This window comes from Podarcis filfolensis (assembly GCF_964270895.1).
Source record: "Podarcis filfolensis genome assembly, chromosome: 7".
Taxonomy (NCBI): Eukaryota; Metazoa; Chordata; class Lepidosauria; order Squamata; family Lacertidae; genus Podarcis; species Podarcis filfolensis.
The window spans coordinates 37,647,337-37,662,639 of NC_139603.1; the positions used below are offsets into that span (position 1 = coordinate 37,647,337).

General features: G+C 40.3%; 1 protein-coding gene and 2 long non-coding RNA genes across 4 annotated transcripts in view; 1 reads left to right on the plus strand and 2 right to left on the minus strand.

The window, feature by feature from the left end:
* ZNF407 (zinc finger protein 407) overlaps positions 1 to 15,303 on the minus strand; it is a 328,959-nt gene that overhangs the window by 253,613 nt on the left and 60,043 nt on the right. The window lies entirely within an intron of this gene.
* LOC310766960 overlaps positions 1 to 15,303 on the plus strand; it is a 175,152-nt gene that overhangs the window by 64,226 nt on the left and 95,623 nt on the right. The gene's annotated exons all lie outside the window — the stretch shown is intronic.
* On the minus strand, positions 199 to 5,474 carry LOC310766986. Its single transcript, XR_014550563.1, has 2 exons — positions 3,323 to 5,474; positions 199 to 3,036 (listed from the first exon to the last, which is right to left on the minus strand). It is a non-coding gene; the product is annotated as an uncharacterized lncRNA (long non-coding RNA).

The window sequence follows — 15,303 nt, forward strand, 5'->3', positions numbered from 1 at the left end:
TGCATTCCTGTAGATCGCCCCTCTTCTGGTTTGCAAAGGAAGGGAAAGCAGATCTCCACTGGCACAATATATTTATACCAAATCAAATATGAGCTTCAGAATACAGAATTTCTGCAGGGGAATAAAGGGTAAAATCCCCACTTCCAAGGCTGCTCTGATCCCATTAATTTTAAGTCACTCCAGCCAATACAACTGGCATTCTTTTCTTTTTAACTACCTATAGATGCAACAAAGCATATAATGAATGTCACATGAGTATAGTTTGGCGCTTCAGGTAGATCCAGCTTAAGGATCTTATGGATGAACAGGAGTAGTGGATGTCAGTACACCCAACATAATCAGCAGCTGGGTTTGGTATGGAAAGCTCTACCCACAAGCATCAGGCTGGCTACGTGTTAATGTGCTACTTAGTCAAAACAGTACTACATGGAGCTAAAGGAATTTTGCTCAACATAGTAAGAAGACACAAGATCCTCTTATCACTTTTCAAGGACAAGCATTCTCCTCACGGCAGAGAACAGAATCTTCTTTTATACCACTGAGACGCGATTTAAAACAGGAAAAAGTATAAAAATCCATAAGGTTCTTCTCCTTATTAAAAGCTATCATAATGTAAAGATTTTAAATAAAAAAACACCTCTTTATTATACAATTTATGAAACTGAAGGTCAGTTCTATTATCCTTATAAATTAATTTAAAAAAAAAATATTCTAGCCTCTTAAAATTCAGAAGAATAATGTATATTTAAAATATTCTATAATTACTGCAAAAGTATTAATTAACAGTTCATAGAAGTATAAGTAGTGAGATGAACGAATAAGCCATCTACTGACTATAAATAAAAGGGTTTTTTTATAAAAAAAAATCACTTTATGGCATTTTTGTAACTATATGATATTAGATAGGTCATAACATTAGTACTTTTCTCTGAAAATCTAATAATTACTAACCTTTTTCATTTCTGAGCTGATTATTGACTTTGTAATAAATTGGTGTAAGTTCAGTCTCACAGTCATTTGCAAATATTAACCATGAATGTAATTTTTCAGCTGTGCTGACCATTAACACTACGATGCAGACATACCCTAAGACTCAAGTTTAAGGGAAGTCTAAAATACCACATCCTGAAAAGGTTTTAGATGAAGACAGATAAGCTAGTACAAGTGATCCCATGAGATGGGAGACTTGTACATTGTGTCTAATTAGTTCCAGAGCATAATCTGAAGCCAACTTTGAAGAAGCTGAGCAGGGCTTGGTCTGACCATTGTCTGTATGGGTGACCACACAGCTGGGAACCACATTTATGCTGTCTTGGGTTTTATGAAGAAGAAATGTGGGATGTAAATATAACGAAATAAATATATAATACTATAATTAGTCCTACAGCTGCCATTTAATCAGTGAAGGTGTCGAACAGACCTCATTAGGAAGAGCACCCACAAAGAGCAAACCACAACTGAAAAGGACCTCTTCCTTACCGTCATCCTCTGAACCTCCCTCAAAGGAGGGACATGGAGAAGGGCCTCAGATGAAGACCAAAGTGTCCAAGTAGGTTCATATCACGACAGAAATTCCAGGTGAATTTCTGTCCTGATGGCATCGGTAAACAACTCCATAGGTCAAACCATTACTTTGAATTGGGCTCATAAGCATACAGGCAGCAGAAATGATGCTATATGATCTCTTCACCTTGAGCTTGTCAACAGCCAGGCAACCACCTTATGCACTAACTGAAACTTCTGGGCTGTTTTCAAAGGCAGCCCCACATAAAGTGCATTGCCGTGGTCTAACCCTGAGGTTCCCAGGGCACAGATTACTGTAGCCAAGTTGGCCCTGTTGAGATAGGGTCATAGTGAGGCCACTGGCTTAAGCTGGTAGGAAGGCCGTCTGTACCACAGAGGCAACATATGTCTCTGCTGACAGAAATTGATCCACGAGAAGCCTCAAACTCCTGGACAGGATTTACCACCTCCCTAGGGGCAATATGTAATCAATCTTTAGCCACCTGAACAGCTCAGTTAGATGGCAAACCAAGGACGCAATGGAGGTGGAGAAGTACATTTTCTTCATCGTAGGCTTGAATTTGAGCATGTACCAGTGTTTGATTACATCGGTTGGCAATTTTCCCCCTATCTGCATGCAAGCTTTCTCTCTCTCTGCTTTATTGCTTTTAGCTCCAAGGGATATCCTGAAGCTTTCTAAAATCTGCCAGTCGAAACAAAAGACACTTACATGCAATTGTGTCAACCACCCCAATCATCTCTGTATTCCACAACTGAGCAAATGATTTGTCCTCATCCTATTAGTAAGAAAGCTGTTGTGCTGCTATGGAAAAGATATTAAGGTCTGAATAGAAAATCCCAGATTCAGAATCACAGCTTTCCCACAATGCTTGCCAAGTGACCTGCAGCAAGACACTCAAATTAACCACTTTGCAGTTAATTGTGAAGGTAAATTAAGATGGTAATGTATTCGGCACTTTTCTTAGTATATATGTAAAAAAATACTTCATGATGTTACAGCCAAACAAAATAGTGGTGATACTAAGAAGTTAAGATCCATTCTGCACATTTCTCTTTTTGACTCACTTTCCCATAATAATGTAACGGGACTTGGATGCTATTGTTGTGACAGGTCCTGAAGCAGAATCCAATGTACCAACTGTTCAGATCTTGCAGGATCATTTTCAGTTTTGAGGGCCCAAGCATGTGAGCAAAGTGCTTGAATCTGTTCAGCTGACTACTTGTCAGCCACTCTTCAGGGGTGGGCGTGTTCCAGTGTGTGGTGATCATCTGCCTGCATGAAGAGCAGTGCCAGTCATCATGAAATCTGTGGTCGTAGGCCTCTGCTTTAAAACCCATCCTGGATCCTGAGTTTTTGGGTAGCTACCGCTCGGTCACAAATATCTCTTCTCCTGGACAAGATGCTTGAGAGGGTGGCAACAGCCCACTAAGAAAAAATGGATTTTCTAGACTTAATCTAGATTCAGGTCTGATTTGGGAGCTAATTTGGTCTGGGGTCCACCAATGGATGACCTTTACTGGGAGAGAGACAGGGAGCATGACCCCGTAACACTTATTGGATCTCTCGGCAGCTTTTATGCAATCACCCATGGTATCCTCTTGGATGGGCTCTGCAAGATGAGAGGGGCACTGTGTTGCAGCGGTTCAACCACTACTACAGGATTGGTATCCATACGGAGTACCTCTGCCCACAGACATTAAACTGGCATTGCCCTGCCTGACTTCTTACAATCAGTCAAGAGCGTGGCACTGGCTGTCGGCTTCCTCCTCTTAACTCCTAGTGCTGCCCTTGCAGAACTCTGCAGGGAGGATGCAGGGTATACAGTAAAACTAGAATTAGTTGGCTCTGCCTGTCATTTGGTCTAGCATCACCTACTGTTGGTCCCAATGGGCAGCAGCCACCACTGGTCATTAGGAGATTGACAGGCTGGTCAATAACACAGTGTCAGTTGTATTTTTCTGTACATCTGAATCAGATGAGGTCGTGTGCATCCTAAAACGGTGTCTCCAGTGGATGCAGTAATGGGCTGGATGAGGGCCAAACTGAAATTGAATCCTGGCAAGTCAGCGGTGCTATGGGTGGGTGGCCCCCAGGTCTGTGATTTGGGTAATGTGTCTGTTGTAGATGGGTTGTCCTATCTCTAAAGCGGCAGGTAAACAGTTCTGGAGTGCTCCTTGATTCGTCTTTGACCTTGGAAGTCTAAGTGGCTCTGGTGGCTAGGAGAGCCTTCTACCAGCTTCAACTGTGACCATTTCTGGACTGGGATAGCCTGGCTACTGTCATCCACACACTGGCAGCCTCTAAACCAGATTATTGGCAATAATGCAGTGCCTCTGGGGTTCTCCGCTGTATGTTATTTATATTACTGCAATTTCATATTGCCTTGAGACAGACTGTAATAGGCGGCATATAAATACTTCTATAAATAAAAATAAAAAGGCCAATGAATAGAGCAATAGTAGCTATCATTGAGGGAGCACACACACACATGCATACACAAGCAGATCATACATAATGTGACAAAGTACAGATTTCACCTATGACTAAAGCATACATTGTTATCTGTAGTTTTAACTCCAGATAAAACCAGAAATACAGCTATGCATGCAAGATTCAAGAAAAACTATGGAGAATGTAAGTGTCCTAACCTATGATTTATAAAATACACTGATAAATGGCAGTAGCTTTTTTCATGATATCTACAAAAATAAAACCATTATTTAAAAGAAGAACTATCCACCATAATATGAACCAATAAAAAGGAAAGAGTCAGATAAAGGGCTTGGGTTTGACGAATGATCTGATATAATCGTATCATGCTTGTTTATCACAAACACAAAAACACACCATCAAACAGAGCAGGGAATAACTAAATAACCTGCCTGGGTGACAGGGTTTTTTTTGGGTACCTGCCAGGCTAGAGATCCCTGGTTAGATCTAATTTTGTCAGTTACGCTGAGGTGCTAGGTAGCATATATAAGACATTTTAAAAGACTACCATTTCTTCAGAGGACACATTTATGTGTGCTGTGGTTGGAATTAGTAGCCTGCCATGAGGGAGAAAATGCCCTAAACCCTAAACAGACTCAGCAGCCATTGCAAGCTTTGTAAGGAGGAGAAGGAGGAGGCAGAAGAAGAAGAAGAGGAAGAGGAAGAAGATGTTGGCAACATCTAGGGAGAAAATGGAAGCTGAAACATGCAGGGAGTTAAAACAATTGAATATATGGCTCTGTGTCCATGAGAAATTGAGTATGGGTATGTCTCTGTTCACTACTGGAATGTGATCCCTGACTGTTTTCAACGAAGTTAAAACAGCCTTCTCAAAAAAGGTTCCCCACTGCTATGGTAAGCTGTATTGAGCTGGGTGCACCAATAGTCTGTGGCAAGGTTCTATGTTCCTATTCTATAACTAATAATTAGTGCCTCAGCTTGCTTTTCCTTGCTAACTCCCAGTCCCTCTTCCTTTTGTGATGTATCTCCTGAGATTGTGAGCCTGGGGGCAAGGTGTGTCCTGTCAAGAGATTTAGTTGGAGAGTAGAATGTATAAGCTACTAATGATTATGATGTTTCTGTAACTGGTCCCCCTGCCTGTTCTGTATGTTTCCCAGATAACACGTTAGGGCAGAAACATGGTCTTCTCCATACCTACACGGTGGGATTCCTTACCAAGAAAAGCCAAACTGATTAATGCAATTATTACTGCTATTCTATTGCTGATTTTATTCTTGTTTTATTTTACTATTTTATTTTCATGCTCATTTTTTATTTTATGCTTATTGTCCATTTTATTGCGGTGTTTACACTGCATGTATACAACTGCATTTTAGTTGTTATGTTTTATGTTTTTAATGTTAAATTAACAAAGTTGGGTTTTAAGGCCACAGGCGAATAACAGAAAAGAAAGGTGGTGTGGTCCCACTGACTTAACACCATAAACATATGCAAAAAACCTCTGGCGCAGAGACTTTAATGGCAAGTATCACAGTTAAGAGTAATTTAAGTTTTACTAAGGAGTAACACAAATGTGTGTGAGAGTTAACATACAAGATCAAACATACAATCACTGTCATCCATGGGTTGCACATTGTTGGATTTGCTAATGGACACACTTTTAATTACATGTGGTCATTCTAGCACCTTTTACTAAACAGGTGGTTGATAACTGGCTTTTAGTCAAATACAATAAGTGAAAGATTGATTGAACTGCTGCAAGTGGTTTGGTAGAGTTATCCCATCAATTCACCTAGGGCTTAATTTGTGCCAAGATTGAGAAGACCAGAAGGGGTTTAAACATGTACAGAATGCTCTTTCCCGGCTACTGAATTAACTGTAGGCAAAAATTATCAAATTGAGATTAGAAGAAATGGGCTTTCAAGTTGGTGTGCGTGTGCGTGGCACCCGTAACATGAGATTTCTAAGTGAGCTTGAGCTCAGTGCCTCTCATTTTAGATAAGCTGCTGTTTCAAAATCAATCTGTACAGCAGCTTTAAAAAGACATTCAGAGGTGAATATGTACAATCCACCTTCCTGCCTGAGCAGTTACCTCATCTAACTGACTGCAACAAATTCTAACAAGGGTTGCCAATTTGAGCATTTTTACTGTGGGTATAATTTTTCTGACGCCTAGAACTGTGAGAATCAAAATGGAAGTTTCAGCTAGATGAGAGGTGTCGAGAACAAGTCTCTCTCCTTTGATTGCCTGTCAGCTCTGGAGTTTTAGTCTTCTTCACTTCATACTTGTGGGATCAAGACAAGTTTATGGCAAAAAGCGAACCGAGTAAGAATAGGTTACATTATCTAATTATTTAATTCAGTATTATGGGGGGGATTATGCACAAACTTGCATACACCAACTCTAAATGGAAAAAGCCTCCTGCTCTGAGCCAAACAAATCATCAGAGTCAGTACTGACCGTGGTTATCACCTGCTGAATAAAGAAGTATATAGATTCAGATGTTCTGTTAAGCAATGGAGAACCACTGGGTGCTAATCTCTGGCCCCTGCATGTAAAGCTCCACTCCCTTCTCTCTCTCTCTTCGGGGATCCCATGCCAAAAGACCCATTCATGGCAGGGGGCGGGCGCCGTGTTTCATTGAGAATTGACACTTTACCTCCTTGCAGAACTCAATGAAACTTCTTTTTAAATTGAAAACAACTCTTTTGTCCATCTTAGGTAAAGGTAAAGGTATCCCTGACCATTAGGTCCAGTCGTGGCCGACTCTGGGGCTGCGGCGCTCATCTCACTTTACTGGCCGAGGGAGCTGACGTACAACTTCCAGGTCATGTGGCCAGCATGACTAAGTCGCTTCTGGCGATCCAGAGCAGCGCATGGAAATGCCGTTTACCTTCCCGCCAGAGCAGTACCTATTTACCTACTTGCACTTTGACATGCCTTAAATGTGAACTTGCTGTTTTTGATTGCTTCCAAAATAATAATAATAAAGCCAAGACAGATTTCCATTTAGGTAACTACACCAGACCACTAAACAAACTTGTTTGAGCTTTATTCAGACTTTCATACATTGCTCTGGAATCTTTTCATGAAAGGTAGTTAAGCAACATTTTAAATAAAATTCTAAGATTTATGTATAAGAGGGTGCTCTTCACATGGCTGTACTGGTTGTATGCCTAACTCAAAAGTGCTGATTACCTTTAACAACTAAACCATGTATGATTTATACCAGTATAATTTAGAAAGTGCTTGCTCCCATATGAATCTCCTGAAGAGACTCTGGTCCCTCTAGCCAGAAAGTGAGACCTGCTAGAATGAGAGAAGCAAAGCTTTTCCACTGATGACACCAATTCTATACAAATGATCTCCCTAAAGTAGTCCTCAAAGCCACCTCATCACCATCACCCCACCTTCAGAGGGGTAGACAACCTGCAGCCTTCCAGGTCTTGTTGGAGTCCAGCTGCCATCAGCCTTAGTCAACATCACCAATCTTCATGCATGATGGCAGCTGTCCAACAACATCTTGAGGGCCACAGGCTCTCCACTCAAAGATGAAAATGCTCCTCTTCATGAAGACTTTTAACTGATGCTGATGCTGTTTTTATCATATTTTTAGAGTGTGGGTTGTTATTAATTGTTTCAGGATTATGTATTTTTGTGTACTGTGTTGATATATATATGTTCTGTGTGCCTCTTGGGAAAGTTTTCATTAGAACAACAGTATATAATACACATGGCATAGAAAAGTGAGCAGGAAAATAACTGCACCTTAAATGTTCCTTTTAAGATATAGGCTTAAAGAAATGCATCAACAAGTTGGGACTAAACAAATGTATAGAACGATGGCAAACATCGCATTAATCATTGTAGTTCAGCCCTTTCCCCTCACCAAAAATATCAAAGCAGAAAAATAGCTGTCAAAGCATAAATTGAATCAATTTCAAATTGAACAGAAAATTATTTCCTATTTTCCAACGGTACTGATTTGGAGTGATCTTAAACCTCTGGAAAAGAATTCCCCAATTTCAAAAATTCTGAAGTCTAATTACAAGTAATTATAGCTTTTCATTTCCAACATGATGAAATAATTTGATTCTTTTTACAAGAGGTCTGGCTTAGCTCAAAACAGACAAGTTCTTCTGCTATGAGTTAGTACACAAAGACAATAAAGATCCCTCTTGCAAGGAAATCAGGGATACATGTTGGTCATAAATCATAGATGCAGGATCCAACAAAAAATAGTTTGTGTGTTCTACAAATGCCATTCATTTTCATAGCATATGAGTGAGATAAAGTAAACAGACCTCTGACAGTCTTGGCTTTCAAATAAAAACTGTGTAAGCTTGAAAGAAGAAAGGAAAATGGGCAGCATAACAATTACCTTAACTAACAATCTGTTTTTGTAATAAATGTTGGAGAGAAAGAGAGCAGATGGAATGCATGCAGTTGTTCCGATAGAAAACCAAACACAACCTACCCAAAACTAAATTACAACTAAATATTATTTTAAAGGTGTTTTGTTCCCAGATTTTCTTGCTACTCTCTACCCCCACGAGCTCAAATCTTCTTACTACATATGGAAATAAATTGTAGTCGGGTATACCACGCCTTTGCAAACTTTACCTATCAGAACTTGAAACACAATGAAGCCAGTTCAGAGCAATTATGTGCAAAGAGAATCCCTATTCTGCAAGCCCGGCACAACATTAAATATTGCTGTCTGCGAGCAATAAAGTGAAAATCAGATATGCATCCCCTATAGATATTCACATGATGTGGCTGTACCCAGAGAAACTGATCAAAATGCTTGGATACAGGTAGTAGGTCCATGGAACTGCATATACACAAGTACTGTAGGTGTTGAGCAGCTCCATCGTATCTCTGTCACCCAATAGCATTTCTCCATCTTCTCCACACAGAGGACCTGCACCCTGCTTGTTCTCCTTGCACACAAGCCTGCTGCGCCCCGTTATGCCCCAGCCCCGTTCCACCCCCTTTTCTGGCCACTTCCAGGTTGCCGTGACCAATCAGTTGTTGCCTGTAATATATGTAAGGCCATTGTCAGGATCTAATTAATGTGAAGCTCCATTACAGATATGCCTACACATGGTGCGTTGACGTTTACGGAGCAGTGGCAGCATGCTGCAAATTCAAGAGAGCAGGTTACACTGTGAAATGTATTCACAGTACAGTGAACTTGGCCATTCTGGTCTAACATGAAAAACCACTGCTTTACTTCATAACAAAGACATTCTGCTTGGTGCGGGAGGGATGGCATGGTTAATGTGTTCATCAGCACTTGATCGAGTTTAAGGACTGGTGCCTTTCAAACAGATATTCTGCCTACTTCAATGTCTCAACAAAACTTTGTACTGCTGCTTCAATTTCTTCAAATTCCCGAGTATTTTACAAAGCAGCAAAATGATACCTCTTCGGTAAACTTGCTACTGGGAATTGTAAACATGCATCAGATTACTAACTCAGATCCTCTCTTGACTGAGAAAGAGAATTCATGATTGGATTTGAGGTAATAACATCAGAAATATATTTGCCTCAGGGTTAAAATAATTCTGAAAATGTGTTTATGAATAATGCCTGCAGCTTCTGGCTCAGGGCAGTGATCAACAATTAGCAGCTAGTATTTTAACCCAAAGGCAATTTTACTGTCACTGTCTTTGAAGAAGAAAGTCGGTAATTGTTTTGTCAGTAGCTTATTTCTTACCAGTGATTCATATAGTAGTCAATCAGATCTTGAGACAGTACGCTATCCAAACAATGGGATTCCCACAATGATCTCCATACAATGAAGCTTGAAAGATTAGCATCTCATAAGGACCACAATGGCTGTTGTATTTAAACTCACTATGAATTCACAGATATCCATATAAAAGCCATTTATGCAGGCCTGGCTTTTGAAAAAATCCAATGTGCTAATAACAGGGAGCTGGATCTGTGAATCCTGGGATTGAATGTCACAGGTATAGAGAGAAAATTAAATCCATAAGAATTTAAACCATCCTATTTAGCTCCTATGTACACAAACCTAATTTTCAAAAAAGGACCACACTGATTAAAGCGGAATCTGTGTAGTATTAATTACTAAATGGCTATGTATATACATTGGCTGTGGCTTTGAGTTGGGTAAAAGGCTACTGTTGCCAGAATTACAAAGTTCTAAAGAGCACTAGCATCTTGGTTATGCAATGACATACATATGCTTCCCCTACACACACAAGACACATAAGGCTTTTCATATGATATTCACACCACATTGCTTAAAGGTGGTCTGTTACCTCAGGGAGAAGGGAGAGAAGCAATACAAGTACCAGTGTTTGCAACATGAAAGGTAGCGTTCCATTCAGAACTCCCAGAGCAACTTGCACTTCATCTCCTTACATTTCATTATTAACATAAGCAAACGAGAATACCTCATTAGAACCTCTGGATAACAAGTGTTGCATATCATTAGAAATATATTTCTAAATATGTCCCATTGAGTAAAATGTAATACTGCTGCGTTGCAAAAGTCCCTCTATATCTCCAACAGATTTAGATCACATCCACATGTCCTCGTGTGTGTCTGTTAACCTTAAGATAATAACAACCAAAGAGATTAAGTGACTAGAGAATGGCTATTTCGGGAACTTCTCCTTTAAAAAAAATATGCAGTTAGTTTGCTAATGTTACATTTTTAATATATTAATTACATTATTATTTTTCCATTCCTTAGTGAGTAAAAATGGAGGTGCTGTGAAAATGAGGTTAAGGATGGAGAAGACCATCAGTACAATCTACTCAGACAAAATGGACGTTTATGTTTTGATGCTCAGATAAATAAGTAGTAATGCTCTCATGAATGATTTAGCGCTTAAGAGGAGTAAGGGGAAACCTAAGCATTTCTGTGCAACGCAAGCTTTAAGATCATAAGAGGGGGTTGTCTGCTAGCATGTACCAGAGGGAAGTGCAATTCAAAATTCATTTTGACAGCCTCAATTTAAACATTCCTACCTTTACAGTTGGGACCACATGCTACAATAACTGTCACAATTCATTGCAGAGCTTAGCCCATTCCAAATAACTAAGAACTCGCTTCATCTCCAACATACAAAGTGGCTTTCGCAAGGAGAATGAACACACATATAAGGACAACTGTATGCCCCTATAATCCCCAGCTCTGGCTCATCTTTCTACTCAATATCTTTTCTCATGTTTTCCTACTGCTGACTAGCCCTGAAGGAGACAAACAAAAGAGTTGGCTTGCATTGCCAATTGCCAATTAATCCTCTCATTTGCCTCTGCTCATTGCTGGCTAAGAAATCCTCAGCACGTCTTTTCTACCATTAATGCAGGCCTGTTGCACACCTCCCTTGCTCTCAGCTCCAGACTTCCTATCTTCTACAGTGATAAAACTGACACTACATATTCTGGCTTTCCATACTCCTTTCCCCCATACTTGCCCTCTTCTTCCAGTTCTCCCTCCACCCCTCAGCCCTTTTCTCCTCCCAACCCCATCTCACTTTAACGCTTCTACATATCCCTCTGATCCTATGCAGTCCTGACTTCTGGCTGATGACAAAATCCCACTTTCAACTTTGTTGTCTGGTTTATGCTGTGCCCATGTCCCTACCTGACAACTTCTACTCTCTAGCTCTCAGCCCTCTTACCCCTATGCAGAAATCTGTATTGCTTATCCCAGTTTAGATCCCTGCCTGTTCCATCACCTTTAGTCATCATTAGATTTCCTACATGTGGTCTCCTACTGAGCTACAGGCATTTCACCAATTCTTCCCTGTTTAGACTCATCTCTTTGCCTCCCCCTAAAGTGTGTTAGAAAGTCTACCTTTGCCAAATGTCTCTCTTTCTGACTCAATCTACATGGAGCAACACAAATAAACTGCACAACGTATAAATGTGACCTGTCGTGACCTGTATTTTCATTCCACAAATCCACCATTGAGGATGTCAAATCTCAGCGAACCATCATCATTCTGGAACTGTGAACCTATACTTGCACTGTTTGCTTGTTAGTCTTGATGTGTGCTTATTTTCAGCGAAGGTTGAGAGACACAGTTGGAATCCTCAAGTCCAGAAGAAGATGAGCAAAATCCACCTTTCCAACATAGTCATCCACCTTCCCTTTCCTGCACAAATGTTTGTGGCTTAGGCCGCATGGCTGAAATTAAGTTGAATTGCCCATGAGCTGATTTTACACTGGGGTAAAGTTACAACTCTGCAATAATATGGTACTAAAACAAAACAGCACAACATGTGACACATAGGCTGTAAGAAGATGTGCTCGTATGATCAGGATTCAGATGGAAGTGACTGACATGTAACTCTCACAATGGCAGCACAATGTGCAATCAGAGAGTCCTTCTCAGTGCTTGAGAGAAAGAAATCAGATCCAGGCTCCGAGAAGAAAGCGAAGCAGGGGACACAGTCATTTGGTGCCATCTCATTAGTGCTGCCCTTACAAGCAGGTGGGAAATGAGATAGCTTTGCAGTAGCTGGAAGTGTCAGCACTCAGTTGTAGATAACCAAGAATATGGGGAACAAAAGACTGAGTGCCAGCAGAAAAGGGATTGATGTTGAATAGATCACCGGGTAGGCCCACAATACGGAAACACTGATATGGGCAGGCAGGTGGGTGGATAAGGAATCTGGGTCATCTAAGAGAACAACAGTTAAGCAGGGAGACACAGGAGGAGCAGGAAGCCTGAAAGGCGAAGACAGAGTAAGACATAAGAAGACCAGAGCCAGGATTGACTTGGAAGCATTGACAACAGCCAGATCAGGATGGGATGCCAGAGCGGAGGGAGAATCCATGCTGCAATTCAGAAGGCCAATACTGTCCCTCCCTTCCATTCTGCAGCATCAAATAGCTTGCTGTTAGTGACACAAATGTACAAGCTTGGAGCAACCCAATGGAAGTCTCAACTGATCCCGAAAGGAAACCATCTTTTGTCAGCTTCACTTCCCCATCTGTGTGCAAAGAAGACTGGTTCTTTTGCAGGAGCTGCCCAGCATCAAGAAGCTGTAGTAGAGATTTAATTATGAGATGTGCACGTCTTTAAAGGAACCCTAAATTTTCCCATCACCAATAGCTGTAACACAGAGAATCTGCCCTATTCCTCCCCCACCCATCCCCCCCCAAGACTTGTTGATGCACTTGTTTGTAATTCCAGATTAGCAGGTCTCTGGGAATTTAGACTCTAGGGAGCTCTTGCTACTCATGCTATTCAGCTTCAACAAATTATACAACCAATCACACAACAGTTCTAGATACAGTACAATAGAGCTAGAGTCTAGACATGTAGGCAGGTTGCATATGTTAAAGGCTTTCTATATTAATTAATGCTGCCAATCTGAAAATTTGTATTCAGAGAGATTTTTATTAGAAAATGGTGACCTGGTCTCTAGGCTTTGCAGCATCATAAATAGAGGATGCTAACAACCACATAATGTAGGATAAATCTCCCTCCCGCCACACACAAAGTGCTCAGAAATAAACCCTCACCTATAACCACACTGATCCCCCACATTGTAAATACAAAGAGTAGCTGTCTTTTTCCAAAAAAAACCCAAACAAATAAATAAAAATACAAGGACGTAGATGTTACCGAAATACAGTTGCATTTCACCTGGCAGTTTGAGGCAGCGCACTCGCACATGACAACGCATTGATTTTACTTCTACCGCCATGCAGACATCTGTGTAAGGAAATCCATTAGGCAGACAGTTCTCATCTCTATTGACTGACAGACTGACAATCGAATACTTTTCACCTTCCAAACTGACTGACAGTTAGACACTTAAACAAGCCTTCAAGTTGCAATAATAGTATGAAACACTTTCAATTACCTGAATCAAACAAATCCATGATCCCACTAGTTGAATGTACTTTTCTGTCTGCAGCTATGCCTGGCTTGGTTTACATTGTTCTTTGGGTAAGTCAGACCATTTACAAAAAAATACTGCACGCATTATGGCATCATTCTAACCAATTATTAAATCCAGAGGGTGGGTGGGTTTTTTCTTTCTTTTGCCCTGTGCATTTTTATGCCAAAGAAAAATAAACGGTGCACATTGTTGGAAATTGGCACAGCTATTTTAAAAGCATTCTTCACTACTCTGAAGGGTGATTTTGGCTCCAGTAGATAAACCTTTAATCTGGAATGCAAACATCACCAGAACTTCAGTGAGCTTGCTTCGAAGAAAGTAATATGTAAATTGTAGCCTTCTTAAACAACAGTAAATGTTAACTAATTAGCAATCTGCGTAATAGTCTGCGGTATGAAGAATGGACAACCTCACTCATCCTGACGGTAATCCTGTGTGGGCACAAGGTGTCTGGTGAAGAACAGTAGATGAGAGAGTACCATTTGCAGCACCAGCCAGCAAGAACATTGGTAGCGCAGGATCTTGAACCCAGGTCTCAGTCATCAAGCAACCCAAACTGGTGCTCCCATTTAAAAAAGGAAGCTAAAGTACTGCAGATTTATGCAGTTGCTATTCATTAGTGGCTGTTTTTTTTAGCCCAAATTCTAGCTATTTTTATTACCCAAGTGCATTCTAATGAGTTAACCTCACTCCAATTAAGTTTTGAATCTACTGAGGCCATAGATATGAATCACTGTGTTAGATGCCTGGGAAGCTCCAGATACAATGGTATCTGCATGCTGCAATTTGTAGAATGAGTAACTAAGGTTGAAAGTATCATCTAATGTTGTGTAGACATCAATATGTGTTGCTGCAAGACATTCAGCTTGATCAGACTGAAATATCTAAATGAACATGCTTATGAGTTGAACATATACGCTGCGTAACAGGCAAACAAGTAGGATCAGGGTGCGCTCTAATGTACTGTAATTGGGTTGACAGAAATAAAAGGAAAAGTCAGAGCCCATCAAGAACTGTTCAGTAAAAAACACACAAAAAGCAAAAGATTGTCTTTGCAATTGAACAGTTGCATCAAAAATGGTCAAAGCATTTTAAAAGACATAATTTTACGTTCTGAAGAAACAAGATCTGAAAATAAACCATGTTTCCATAGATTTCCCTTACAAAATCTGGCTTTTAAGTCAAGTTATGTCTGAAACGCTGCAGCAGTGTCTCTCACACAGAGAGATACACACCCCTCCACCCCTTGTGTAGGTTTGCTGATTTTTGACCAAGGCTGGTAAAAACATATATATTTTTAGCAAAACTGATGCTAGTTTGAAAACCATGGACAGAAACAAACTGTAACTGTATTTTGTTAAAAATAAATAAAAATAAATGAAACATTGTTTACTGACAATCTGTGTGGCTCTGAAGCAAACAATGT